This window comes from Aphelocoma coerulescens, chromosome 22, assembly GCF_041296385.1.
Source record: "Aphelocoma coerulescens isolate FSJ_1873_10779 chromosome 22, UR_Acoe_1.0, whole genome shotgun sequence".
Taxonomy (NCBI): domain Eukaryota; kingdom Metazoa; phylum Chordata; class Aves; order Passeriformes; family Corvidae; genus Aphelocoma; species Aphelocoma coerulescens.
In genome coordinates, this window is record NC_091035.1 from 4,345,193 (window position 1) to 4,360,053 (window position 14,861).

Here is a 14,861-nt window from a genome sequence, read left to right on the forward strand (position 1 = left end):
GTGTTTAATCCCAAGGCATTATAAATCTGACAAACATCTAGGAATATCTTCAGAACAGAAAGGTGGGGGTTTGAGGAATAAACAGGCAGCTAATCCTATTTACACAGATTTCCTTTCAGGAGCAGCATTTCACCTTTGGGGGCAGGTTCACCTGGGCTGGCCTGGGAGACGCTTGGTTGTGTTTCTGATTTCCAGCATTCCTTCCTCACCTGCTTTGCTGTCAGAGCCCAGCAGGAGCGGAGCTCTGGAATCCCCTCAGGCCCTGTCAGATGTCGCTGCTGGAGCAGCAGGGCCGGTGGGAGAAGCTCATTCCCACAGCTTTTCCTGCCACGTTGTACCGCTCCCATCCCTCTGCAAAGCTGCGCTTGGGGCTCCCCCTGAGCCTGAGCCAGGCCAGGTCAGCAAGGCCAGGCTGGAACATGGAAATTGGTGCTGTCAGAGAGCCTGGCAGGCTTGGATAGCAACTGCTCAGAGCCTCAGCTGCACCCGGGGCAGCTCCAAGGCCACATTCTGCGGGATTCCATGAGAAACAGCCCTGGGAAGAGTCTCCTCTGCAGGCTGAGCCCAGCACAGAACCATCCTGGGCCATGGGAGAGTCTGAAACCCTTCCTGGAGAAGCCAGCAGAGGGTTATAAATACGGGAATCCAAAGCATCCCAGGGAATCTGTGTGCTGATGAATAACACCGTGTTTCCCATGTTTCAAATGCTGAAGCGAAGCTGCATCAACAGGCAGTGAACAGCCTCTAACTCCAGGCTGGACACCTCCTCTGGGGCAGGCTCCATCCCCGGCATCAGTGTCAGGATATCAGGAATGGGTTGTACAGCTCACAGAAAAACGTTACAGAAGCCCTGGGATGAAAAACATTTAGCATAAATTGAATAGGAAAATAATGCTGGAGTTGGAGAGAAAGTTGAAGTTCAGCAGTTTCATTTGAAAAGAGAATGGAGCATCAAGCCCTGGGAAGTGTCATTTCCTGACTCTTGTGGAGTAACAGTGAGCTGTAAAATTAGAGTTGCATGGATGGCTGTGGAATGATGCTCATGAAAAATTAATGACAATAGCAGGAGACAGGAAAAATCCAGAAAACATTTCCACGACTGTTAAGTTTTATAAAAGCTTGTTTTCATTAAATCTAAACTGTGTACTTTACCCGAGCTGCCAAAATCCCTGCAGCTTCTCTAAAGCAGCGAGTGCTTATGGCAGAGAGCTGCTCTGTGAGCAGAGACCTGTGGGGAAGGTAATTGCAGGAGATGGATGGGTTTTGTTCCCCCCGCTCTGTTTTTGGGAGCAGGTCCCTTCCCAGTCTGGAGCTGTTCAGGTGCTGCTGGTGGGACTTCGCTGCTCGCTCTGCATGGAGCTCCGAGGATCTGAGCTGAGCTGGAGGATTTTGGGATCCCACACCTGTGGAAGGTCCCTGTGGGGGGATCCCTGAGCTGCCTGTCCTCAGTTCATGCTGGGATTCACACTTCAGGCAGCTCCAGGGATTTTAGTGCACCCCAACAGATCCCTCATGGGAACCGAGAACACTGGGCTGAGGCAGGACTCACTTTGCAGACATTTTTCAAGTACTGAAGCGGAGAAAATAAAGGGGAGAACCAAGCTCTGGTCATCTGGGTTTGAAAGGGGAATGTTCTGAAATGCAGCATTCCTGGAAATCGTGTTTCAACAACTGGAGCAGCCTCAGTCAGCTCACCTTTGGAGTGTGCATCACACGAGGGGCTCGTTCGTGTCCAGAAGAGACTTTGTGCCTTGAAACACTGAAAACTCAGTGAAATATTCCAGTGGAAGGAGTGGACCTGGATTAAAGATAAACCACAAAGCAGCCCAACACTCCCAACAAACCAGCCTGACCTCGGGGTGGTTTCTGATCAAATTTCCTGTGTTGCAGCACTTTGAAAATAGAAATTGCGTGCTTGGAGCTGCATCCCTGGGTCACTGCAGGTGGCTCCTGATGCTCTCACACAAGTTCAGAGCCACAGGCAGTGCCAGAATTCAGGATTGTTGCACTGCCTATGGGGTTAAACCCTGATGTAACTTCTCCCTCCTGGGATACGATGGAATCCGGGAATTCTGTCTCATCCTGGCAGATGTTCGCTCCCCACAAGCTCCTCCTGAAGATGCTCCCAGCACCACAAGGTGGGATGAGACACTCCAGCGCTTTCCTGCTTTGCCTGACTGATATTAACAGTGACACAGAGAGTGCTGCTGGCAGGGGAACATATTTGTCCTGTCACATTTTTTTCTGCCTGGAGAACTCTGGAAGCCAAGTGACTGCTTTCTCCTGTGATTTTATCAGCTGCTGGAAGGATTCAGACAGGTAGCAGCTGTGCAGCCCCATACAGGATATGATGTTCCTAAATATGCTGTAATTACCTTCCTCACCATCCTGAGCACCAGCAGCTGAGGAGTCTGACTCCTTCAGCCCGGAGAGCTGTCAGCTCTGATCGTTCCCTGCATCCTGGACTGGGCACTCTGCAACTGGGGACTCCCCTGGTGCTGCTGGATTTGGGAATCCGTTGGCATAATCAGCATCTCCCCAGTCCAGAAATCCAAGTCCCAAACTGGATTATCTTTATGTTCTGTTAATAGGGTGTCCATGGAAGTGAAGGTGTTGGTTGGGTGGAATTGGCACAGCAAATCAACATCATTATTGTGGCTTCCTTTGGCTCTAGACTCCAGTGGGATGCAGGGATGATCCCACCCTGTCTGGCATTCAGGGTTTGAGTCTGCGCTTTAGGCAGGGCAGCAGGACCCTAAAAATGGGCTGGAAATGTGTCCAACGTGACCTTTCCAGTTCACACCCTGCTGTTCTTCTCCTCAGCCTCCTCTTAGGCTCATTTCTTTCTTTGATTGGGTCTCATGGGGTAATTCACACCCAAACGGGGACAAGTGGAAATTCTGTCCCCTCTGCAAGGAAGGGAATTCGAATTTATCCTCCTTTTCTCTCTTTCCTCATCAGTACCTGCCACAACACGAGACTGATAAACTGAGTATTGGCTTGACAGCCCACAGGTTGTCCAGGTAGCTCCAAATTGATACCAGAGGGTTTAATTGAAGGGAGACAGGACAGTGAGGCTGCCTGAGCAGTGCCAGGTCTGTGGCGTGCAGCAGAAAGGCTTTTGCTATCCTCTAGTGGCTGTGGGAGGCTTCACAGCCAGCTCCTGCTCAGAGGAGCCGGGCTGGGATTGCTCTTGTCAGAGATGTTCATTCACAGAGTTTATGTAGATTAATTAAACAGGTGTCAGGTGATATTCCAGTGGAAGGTGCAGGGCGTTAGAAAAAGGTGATCTTTAAGGTCCCTTCCAACCCAAAGCATTCCATGGTTCTCTGGCAAAGTAAATCCAGAGTTTGTTGATGCAGAAGTTGTGTTAGAGTTTTTGGTTTAGAGTTTTTATTTCATTGACTCGTTCTGTTTCATTCAAATCCAAATATTTCACAGGCACGGCCGAGCTGGCAGAGCTGATGTTGGAGCCGTCTCCCTTTGCTGGGGGTGACTTGGGCGTATTTATTTTCATCGGGAAAGGAAACTCCTCCATTCTTTTTGCCCACATGAGCTTGCAGAGGCTCCTAAATGCTCTAAAGCATTGTCATAGAGGGATAATTTGTCAGTGCTGGCAGCAGAGCTTTTGCTCTCTGGTCCTGAGCCAGAGAACTCTGTCTTTACAATGATGAAACACCAGACACCCTAATGGGGAAGCTGGAACTGGTTCAGCAAGGGGGATAAATAAGTGCCATAGATCTCTAAAAAGCTGGAGAATTCACCCAGAAAATGCAGGCTTTGGAGTGCAGTTATTCCTGTCACCGCTTTTAAGGAGGAAATGGCTGTTTTCTCCAGCTGGGGAATAGAAGCTCTGGACCCAGAGGGGAAAATGCTGTGGAAAACACCTGGGGTGTCCTGCCAGAACTGGGGAATGAACCCTGAGCTGAAAGGAGGAGTGGCTGGAGCTGCTCAGAACTAATGCAAAGCCAGGCCCCAGCCCCACCAATCTTCCCTGAGCCCAGGGAAGTGCCTGCCTGGAGAAGGAACGATGGAGGGAGGGAGCAGAGGGGAAAGGCAGCACGGCGCCCGTTCGGAGACAGAAACCCCATTTTTGCTCTCCTCACACGGCAGCTGGCACAGAGGAGGTGCCTCTGCTCCACGTGGGGCCTCCAGATGCTGCTACAATACCTGCAGTAATAATTAAGAGTCAGGTCTGTGGTAATAATTAGAGTCGGTGTCTCTGGTAATCACTGGAGTCACCGATGCTTTGTTTGTCCCCTGAGCTGTGAGTCTGCACGGGGAGTGCAGGTGTGGAAGGGAAACGTTCACTCCCTACTCGTCTTCCCCTGTGCCATCCGTGGGGAAATGCCCAATATTCGCTAAAACCGGGCTGGAAGCAGCAGGGATTTGGCTGAGCTGGTTCCTTGAGCGATCTGTGCAGGGGGAATTTGGTAAATTCAGGGATGCTGCAGGGGATCCAGCACAGATGTGCTGGAAGCAGCCCAGCAGGATCCTGGTGCTCGTCAGAAGGGAGAACCATTGGAAAATAAAATTTCCCCCCCTTGTTTTACCTGGCATGTTTGGCATTAGAGCAGATACTGCAAACCTTGTATTTTCAGTGCGAGTATTCAGGAATTTGAGTGGCCCCACAGAGAAATGGCCCATCCAGGCTGCAGTAAAACTTCCTGGGTTTATTACATTCATGATTTTATTACAGTAAAAGCATTCCAAAATAATGTGGTGGGAGTGAAAGCACCTCTCTCTCATGGAGTTTTAATTTGGCAAATTAATAATAATTAAAAAAAAGCAGCCAAATGCTCAGGAGCCTCAGAGTTGAATGAACTGCAGAATCTCAAAACCTTTCTCAGATAAATTCTTAAAATCTGTTTCCCACTAAAAGCACCCAAACAAACGTGCACAAATATAAACAGACAAATAACCACCACACAAAAAAATCCCAGTTATCTGGAGGAATCTCTGTTAATTGTATTTTTATTACCTATTTCTCTCAGAGGATAGGTTTGAGTACACAGCTCTGCACTTCCCTGCTAAAATAGGGGGGTTTCTGATGACACATTTCATCTTTTCGATTACGATTACACTCGAAATGCTCCGAATTTCTGCTTTTCTGTGGGAGTCAGAGCTTGGCTAAGAAAAGAAGCGGACATACAACAGCAGCAGCAGATGGCAGCCGAGCCCCGTGGCTGAGCCCTTCCCTGGGCTGCGGAGGGATGGGAGAGGCAGCGGGAGCAGGGAGCCGGCAGTGCTGACACCTGCAGGGCTCCGAGCAGGAGCGTCCTGGCCCGCAGGAGCTCTGCCCATCCATCCCCAGCCCAGCTTCCCGGCAGGGATGGAGCGGAGCCCCAGGCAGCTGCCAGCTCCCCAAACCAGGCTCCCCAACTGCACAGACACCCCAATAAAGTCCCCGGGAATGCACAGCAAGGCACCGGCTCTGCGGGAGCCTCCACCTGCTCGGCTTCCTCCTCGTTTCCAAGGCAATCTCGGATCTGAAAAGGACGAGGTGACATTTCAGTAGAACGTGCATTAATAAAAAGCATCACTGAGGAGTGTGAGGGTGGCACAGGGACAGAGGACGAGGATGGGACAGAGGATGAGGATGGTACGAGGACAGCTCGGAACTGGGAGAGGGAATCGGTGCCCAGGACTGCTGTCCTGCAGCTCCAGGGTCAGCTGGAAATATCAGCAAACACACACACACACAAGCCACCAAATTGTGCTGACTTGTTAAACATAAACGAAAACATAATTAGATTTATAATGTGTCTCTCCTCACGCCCAATCACATAATTTACCAAAGCAGGTGGGGGGAGAAGAACAAGCCCTCACAACCTGCTGAAATATCATTATTAACATGCACATGAAAAGTCAATTATGCCAGAGGGAGGTATTTAAGTGAAGTGAGTTTCCATACTCTGGGATTACACCTTGGGGATTATATATTTCTTATTTATTTATTAATTTCCCCTCAGATCTCTGCTGCTGCTTAGCAGTGAGGAACAAAAAAGGTACAAGGAGATATTTTTAATTCCCCTGAAGAAATAGCCAAATATGTGGATGAATAATTGTTCCTCTCCCCATCAATATTCTCCCCCACCACCACATCGTAAAGACTCTCTGCTCTCCCCAGTCACACAGGTCTGGTTTGTGGTGTTTAGTTTTAAACGACACCAGGGACTGGTCTTCCAGCCCTTCCCTGGGGAGGACATTTGAAAGTGCTGTTATTATTAGTTGCAGTATTTATTATTTGTATTACAGCAGTGCCTTGGGGCTTCTGCTGGGACTGGGATCCCATTAGGTGGATGCTGAACAGGGAAAGGCAGTTCCTGCCTCAGAGAGCTCTCAGCGAAAGCAGAAGGAGCAGGCAGAGGTGGGAGGGAGTGGGGAAGGGTGAAATGAGGTGTTGGAAGTCACAGAGGAAACCTCCCTGTGAACTACAGCTCTTTGGGGCTGACCCCGTGTGACAGCAGAGCTCTGAGCTGATCCCAAAGAACTGGAATCCCAAAGAGCTGCATCCAATTGCCCATTTTCAGGTTAAGGTCAGGCTGCCCCTCTGGGGTGCTCTGCAAATAGAGGAGCTCACTCTGACCTTCTGCTTCCAGAGCAGGGCAGGGACCAGGGGGAGCTTCGGGTTCGGGTCTCTGCTCCATTTAATTTGTGAGGGCAAAGTACACCCTGAGCTGGGGCAGGCAGGGTTTCACAGCAGGTCCCACCTCCAGGGGGTCCAACAGGGCTTATCCAGCAGGTGTGCCTCTGGAATTACCTGCCACCCCTTTTCAGCGTTCTGTGAAAACACCTGTGTTCACCGGGACACCGAACCAGCTAAATACCCGCATTCCAGTCATTCTTTGAACAGAAATTTGCATCTGAGATTGAGATAAGCTTTGGATGTGGGCCAGCCAATGAAAAATGTGATCACACCATAATTTGGGGGACCTCAATAACTTGTAGTGGGAAACAATGAGGCTTGGCCTGTTGTAAGACCCCAACCATGCCTGGTTCAGGGCTTCCAGCACTGCTGGAGTCCTGGGCTATGGTCAGGAAGGATCCCTCCCACCACATTGCATTATCTTGTACATCCCTCCCTTTCTCCTTCTGTTCCCCCACTGACAATGAGCAGATCTTTACATCCAGGAGGAGAACTTAATTAGTGTCATTAAAACAAAGTCATCACAAACCAATATAAAAATCCCTCAGACCCCTAAAACTCCTCCAGAAGTGGATTCCTGAAGGCCTTTAGGACTCCTCAAGCACTGCTGAGCCCCTGCATCGATGCACTTGCTTCACCAGCCATGGCTTTTCCACACATTCTTGCCTAAGGCGTGACAAATTTAATGGTGTGTGTTTTGCTGAGTTGTTGACTCTTGTTTTTCATTCCAGCTAAGTTTCTAGAGAGGCTTTAAAGGCACGTTTGTGAGCAGGGCTCTGTGTGCACAGCCCTGCCGTGGCTCCTTCCCCTTGGCCCTGCTGCGGAGTCCCCTCGGCCGAGCTCTGGGTGAGCGAGAACTGAACCACACTGAGAGGAAAACCAGGTTAAAGAGCTGGGCTTTAGCTCCCTGTTAATTGCAGCTTATCTGGGGCCTGGATAATTGCTCATAAATACCTGCTGAGTTGCCAAGCCTGTGTTAAGGCTTGTCAGTCTTTAATAAATCTTGAAGATTTAAGATGCTGCTCCTTGCTGGTGCCCATCACTCCCCGGTGCAAGGTAGGGCAGAGCCAGGCAGCCGAGCAGGATTCCTCCCAGGCTGCAGGGACGTGTGAGAAGGGCTGTGCAAGAGCTCCTGGAAAGGTCACTGGTATTTTTGGAGCAATAAATCATGGAGGGAAAGATTTGCATTTTGGCTGTATAAAATCCAGGGCTGGATTAGAGAGAGCATACTTTGCAGTAATATTTCTCTCCTGACTTGTTTTATTAGCTTCCTTTAAACATGTTACATTATTGCTTATAGAATTTCATTTACTTGGATTGGCAGCTTGATAAATATGTCTATTGGCGATGATTTGGATTGCTCTGGGCATTAATATTATTAAAACCTGTCACAAGGAAATGTCTGAAAGATGACTTACTGTAAAGATTACAGCATGAAATAAATCATACAATGGTATTTGTTACCGTTTATGGCCTCTTGGAGCCGAGTCAATCCCTTTTTATGTTGCATTATTTTTCAAGTTTTTATAGCCTTACATTATATATCGCTGTCAGAAATGAACAGATGGGGTGTCAAACACGAGCCTTCTGAATAATTCCCACCCTCGGGTTATTTGTATGAAGGACAAGTGTAAAGCTGTGTTCTCGAGAAAAGGAGCGGGATGGAGGTGCAGGAAGTGTTGTTCCAGCGGGCAGCTCCTTTGTCAGCAGCACATTGTGCTTTTGAGCAGTACCTGGGCTCCAGGGCAGGGGCTCCGGGCAGGCAGGAGCAGAGTTTGGCACAGCAAACCCTCACAGTCGCTCCAGCCCCACGTTCCCCCAGCTCTGCTGTTGCTGCTGGAGCAGAGTGAGGTGTGGAAGGGGCGTTCAGCGACAGCCAGACCTCCCAGGGCTGGGGGAACACGCACGAGGGTGGATGCTTGTAGGTACCTCAGACACTTCAGGGGTGGGATTCTAAAAAAAGCCCCCCCCCCCCCCCCACCCCGAACCACACAAATGGCATTTTGGGAGCTTGGGGAGTGCAAGGAGGCAGCTGAACAGATATTTTGGACACTGGAACTTTGAGAACTGATGTTAGTTGGGAAGCTCCTCTAGGAAGAGGTGATAATATTTTGCATCCCACTTTTTGCTGGGTTGAGAATCCCATTGTTCCTGCTCCATATTTTTGAGGCCTTCTCCTCAGAGTCAGGGGCACAGTCTGGATGGAGTGATAGTTAAGCTGATAACACACAGGCAGCTAATTAAGTTTATTTCAGTTACAAACACTCAGATGGGAGCTATGGTCCATCATTTTACTTCTCGATTCAGTTTGGGTTGGATTTTGTAAATAGGCCTCCAGTTACTCCTTTTTTCATTCCCTCTCCTTCTGGAGAGCAAAACATTTGGAATACTGAGAGAAAACCTCTCAGCCCTTGCCTGCCCTCATGCACAGGATTTTTCCTTCACTTCGGTTTGTGTCCCACTGGCTGCCTTTGGCACCCAGACTCCTGTGAGCTCAGCCAGCCATTCCTGACCAATTCAGTCAGCTAATCCGGAGTTTATTCCAGCTGCTCTCCAGAGCTCCCTTCCCCTGTGTTCTCATGCCTCTCTGGTTCCTCTGAGCCTCCCCACTGTAGATCAGAGAGCCTCTCCCTGTGCTCCTCAGCCTCTTTTCTCTGCTCCGTGTGAAAATGCACCACCTCTCCCTGCTCCAGGCCCTCGTCCCACATCCATCATCAGGAGTTTTAGGGATTCCCACTCACCCTGCAAGGAGCAGTTGTTCTGCTCCTCGTACCTGGAGCTGCACCCACCTGGGCCCACTAATCCCACTGCAGGTTATACAATGGCATAATCACCTGGAGAATTTGCATGACTGATGGTGTGAGTTCTGAGTGCATAAGGATAAGTTTCATAATTAGCTTTCCCTGTGAACTTGTGCAAACCAGCCTATTTATAATTTGGTCAGCTCCTGAGTTTTAATAAGGGTGCTGAGAGGGACTGAAGCCTCTGGCAGCATCGTTTCATATTTTAATTACCCACAGTAATTCTGACAATTACACAAATGTCATAAATCACATCATAATGACCCATTAAAGAAAACACCCCTATTTAATGATTGGATGAGGATTTAAATTAAACAGACGCGCAATGGCTTAACAAGAAGCCAAAAGCTCCATGGAGTTTCAAAGTGTTCCAAATCTTTTTATTGAGCCACGGCTCCAAAAGATGAAGAAACTTCATGCAAAGTTTCTTTCACAGGCCAAGTCCTGATTTCCTTTCCATGGGGTGGAATCCATCCCTGTGTCCCAGGCTAGGACTGGACTTCTACATGATTAGAGCCTTCATTGGCCATTCTGGTGTCTGTCTTGTAGTCCAGGAGAATTTAGGATGTCCCTTGCTGTTGGCAGTGCCAATCCCGTGGTCACAAACATCCCTGGATGTCACTGGAGCTCAGTGACATTGGATTTTAGCCAGGAAACTTCAGTTTTAGGAGGGGTAGCATCGAGCCACAGCTCACATGTTCTGGCAGGGAGCTTTTGCTGCACTGTCTGGGGTTTAATGCAGTCTGAATTTGTCCCTGAGTGTGGTGTTCCATGCCCTGCTCACCAGGGACTCCTGCTGAGGGGGGCAGTGGATGAGGAGTGCTTGGCATCACTTCTCCCCCCTGGTGATTTCTCGTGCCATCTTTTAAACTGAAGCAGGGCAGTGCTGGGCTGGGCTGCAGGTGACTCCCCTGAGGAGCAGAGTCCACACAAAGGTGCCACCAGATCACCCCAAATGGGGCTGTGCCTGCCAGCACAGGGTTCAGCTGGGCCCTGGCCCCCTGCTTTGGGCCCTCCATGAAAATCACTTCTATTATCTCAGGTCTCGAGCGAGCCAACTCCTGCTCTTTAGATTATTTTGCTATTAATAACGTCACAATAAGTGGGTGGAAGTAGCTAATGGCTCTAAGCCACAAATGATCCCAAATGTTCCCAGTCTCTGCTCTCCTGTAAACCTTGACAGATTGGGAGTGCTTAGTAAAATATTGTAACACTCAACACGCATTTACAAGACAGAGATCCGTCCCATGACGGCTTCCAGATGTGCGAATGTGTGCAATTTCATAATTCAGGAACAGACTCTATTGCCCTCTGCAGATCCCCCATCAGGCTGTTCATAAATGCTGCTCATAATTAAATTAACCCACTAACTAGCCATGCAAATTTTGATAAGCAGTGACCAAAAAAATGAAAGCAGGGAGCTGTTGAGATGCTCTCAAAAAATGACAAGGTTGTCTTCAGGGATTTTTTATCATTATGAGAAGACTTGTTTTTTCCCCTTCCTGTTTGCCAAATTCTGCTTTGTCCCTTTGTACATGACAACTGTTTCAAGGTTTTAATCTAATAATTAGGAGCTGAATTTTGCCACCCTTCCTCAAGCTGTCTGCTGCCTGCCTCTCGGAACAGCCTCCCTGCAATCAGAGCAGCCTCTGCTCTGTGTGTGGGTAGTGGGACCAGGCTTTGTGTTTTGAAATGCAACCTGTGCCCAGCCCAGGAGCAGTGGGAGAGCAGGAGGGAAGGGATGGGGAGCAGGAAGGAAGGGATGGGGAGCAGGAGGGAAGGGATGCAGTGTTTGTTTCGGGTGGGGGTTGGATGCAGAAATGGAGAGCAGGTGACCAGTGGCCTCCCTTCCGTGCCACTCTGAGGTTTCTGCAGGGCCCTGATGCACCGAGCTCAATGTTCAGGCAGTTTGGAATTTCTCCATGAACTCTTCAGGCTTTGCCACAGGAATTCTTCCTAAGGCAGCATCACCTGGAGCCCGGTCACCAGAGAACCTTGGCTCTGTTTTAGTGTGGTACCAAACACCACCTACTTCACACAAGGATTCAGCCTTGGTGCGTGCATTGTGTGAATCCCAGTGCCACACAGCTCCCTCCGTGCTCTTTCCTCAGTTCAGCTTAATTTACCTTTATTGCTCCTGTTCCAAACTCTAAGTAAAGCTGGAGTCCCTAACCTTGGTGGGGGGCTGGAAGGATTGCTGCAGTAGAGATGATAACTACAGACTATTTTTATTTTAGTGTTTTCTGTGCAACTGCACTGACTTCACTGGGATTACACGTGCATTGCTCAGGGGCAGATTTGGTTCAGTGGATGTAATTAAGAAAAATTTAAGTACTCATTTTTAAGATTGGTTTTACTTGTTGCTTGATGTATTTGTTAATTATGGGATGGAATACTCTAAATTATAATATTTTGCAACAACACGTAATACCCCTGTGTCGAGTAATTAAACCTTGCAGTTCCTCGTGAGGTAGGGGAGGCTCTTTGATGCTTTGGAGTGATTTAATCCAGGAGGATGAATCAGCCAAGCCCAGACAAGCCCCATGTCCTGACAGTGCAGGGCTGGGAGTGAGGGAAGGGGCTCTGGGGGGCCTTCAGAGGCACAGCCAGTGTTCATTTGTGTGTGTGAGAAACCCCACTCCTCCCCAAGGACAAGGGCAACACATGTGCGGGTCTGGGAGCGAGTCAAAACCAGTGAGAGGGTTCCCAAATGGGATGAGGACGGAACAGGCCAAGTGTTAAATCATCCCCAAGGCTGGGAAGGAGTCGGGGTTGTGCTGGTGGAGCCCCAGCCTGTGGGATCAGGCCCTGACAGGGCTTTGCCCTCACAGACCCCTCACCTGGCTGCGTTTTTGGGAACAGACTCTCACAGGGCTTTGCCCTCACAGACCCCTCACCTGGCTGCGTTTTTGGGAACAGACCCTGACAGGGCTTTGCCCTCACAGACCCCTCACCTGGCTGCGTTTTTGGGAACAGACTCTCACAGGGCTTTGCCCTCACAGACCCCTCACCTGGCTGCGTTTTTGGGAACAGACTCTCACAGGGCTTTGCCCTCACAGACCCTCACCTGGCTGCGTTTTTGGGAACAGACTCTCACAGGGCTTTGCCCTCACAGACCCCTCACCTGGCTGCGTTTTTGGGAACAGACTCTCACAGGGCTTTGCCCTCACAGACCCCTCACCTGGCTGCGTTTTTGGGAACAGACTCTCACAGGGCTTTGCCCTCACAGACCCTCACCTGGCTGCGTTTTTGGGAACAGACTCTCACAGGGCTTTGCCCTCACAGACCCCTCACCTGGCTGCGTTTTTGGGACCAGGCACCCACAGGGCTTTGCCCTCACAGACCCCTCACCTGGCTGCGTTTTTGGGACCAGGCACCCACAGGGCTTTGCCCTCACAGACCCCTCACCTGGCTGTGTTTTTGGGAACAGACTCTCACAGGGCTTTGCCCTCACAGACCCCTCACCTGGCTGCGTTTTTGGGAACAGACTCTCACAGGGCTTTGCCCTCACAGACCCCTCACCTGGCTGCGTTTTTGGGAACAGACTCTCACAGGGCTTTGCCCTCACAGACCCCTCACCTGGCTGCGTTTTTGGGAACAGACTCTCACAGGGCTTTGCCCTCACAGACCCCTCACCTGGCTGCGTTTTTGGGAACAGACTCTCACAGGGCTTTGCCCTCACAGACCCCTCACCTGGCTGCGTTTTTGGGAACAGACTCTCACAGGGCTTTGCCCTCACAGACCCCTCACCTGGCTGCGTTTTTGGGACCAGGCACCCACAGGGCTTTGCCCTCGCAGACCCCTCACCTGGCTGCGTTTTTGGGACCAGGCACCCACAGGGCTTTGCCCTCGCAGACCCCTCACCTGGCTGCGTTTTTGGGAACAGACTCTCACAGGGCTTTGCCCTCACAGACCCCTCACCTGGCTGCGTTTTTGGGAACAGACTCTCACAGGGCTTTGCCCTCACAGACCCCTCACCTGGCTGCGTTTTTGGGACCAGGCACCCACAGGGCTTTGCCCTCACAGACCCCTCACCTGGCTGTGTTTTTGGGAACAGACCCTGACAGGGCTTTGCCCTCACAGACCCCTCACCTGGCTGTGTTTTTGGGAACAGACTCTCACAGGGCTTTGCCCTCACAGACCCCTCACCTGGCTGCGTTTTTGGGAACAGACTCTCACAGGGCTTTCCCCTCACAGACCCCTCACCTGGCTGTGTTTTTGGGACCAGGCTCCCACAGGGCTTTGCCCTCACAGACCCCTCACCTGGCTGCATTCCTGGGGCCAGTGGTGCAGGCCTTGTCTGTTCTGAGGGGATTTGTGAGTCGGCCCTGACCCCGTCATCTCTCTGGGCAAGATTTAGAATGACCAAAAAGCCCTGATTGCCGAGGATTTGCTGTTGTTCTGTAGCTGGAGCCCAGAAGGAGCCTGAGCCCCCAGCCCTCGGTGTGTACACGTGACTCCAAGGCTCATTGTGGCCACGTTTTCCCGTGACAAGGGGTGGAAGAGCTGACGTCGGGAGACTGCAGGCGAGGGATTCAACAAAGCTTTAGGGCTTTGCAGAGGCATTATGAAGAATTTAAAGATAGCTTGTCAGCGGGAAGTTGTTGGCAGCTCACAATTTGATAAAAGGACTTCCACTCCCTGCCTCCTAATGCTACAGACAACTGTTAATCACTTATGTTAGTCCTCAAATGAAGTTTGAAACATCTTGGATGTGTCTGGCCATCTTTTAGCGTAGCTGAGAGCTACATTATCTCCTTTGATTCATGGAAATGTGAGTGACTGGTTTGCATTAGGCCATGGGTGAGGGAAGAGGCAAAAAAGAAATGGAATTTGCAGTGTGTGTGGCAGAAGGAACCCTTAATTAGAGAGGGGCTGTTCAGTCAGGGTGGGCTTGGCCTCAGCAGGGTGGGGCCATCACCAAGAGAATTTCCCGCAGTCTCTTCCCTCTCTCTCCCACTTCAGGGATCCAACAGGTGCCTCCTCCCAAGCCGATATATTTCCCACAATATTAGAACGAGGAGCTGTCATTTCTGACAGGTTGTGTACAGAGATGATGGCTTTGTTATGATCGGGATGCATCCATTGATTGATTGGTAAATCTGAGTCGAGGAAGGAGCTCGTGAGAAGAGGCTCTGACTTGCCAAAATGCCATCGGATCTGTGGCCTGGGGATTTGCTGTGTGAGGAGGGGACGTGTGGCTGATGGAGGCACTGGCAGAGATTTGATGGGGTGCGTGGCCCCCCTGCCCTCCAGTCTGGGACCAGTTTGCTAAATTCGGGCAAACCACTTGGACGCCTCTCCCTGCTCCTTGTCAGAGATGCAAATTTACCTTTCCTCCTGCTGAGGGGTGGGTGATTCACAGCTCTTCCAAACGCTGCTTCCCACGAGGTGCTGTCTGCCTGTGAAAC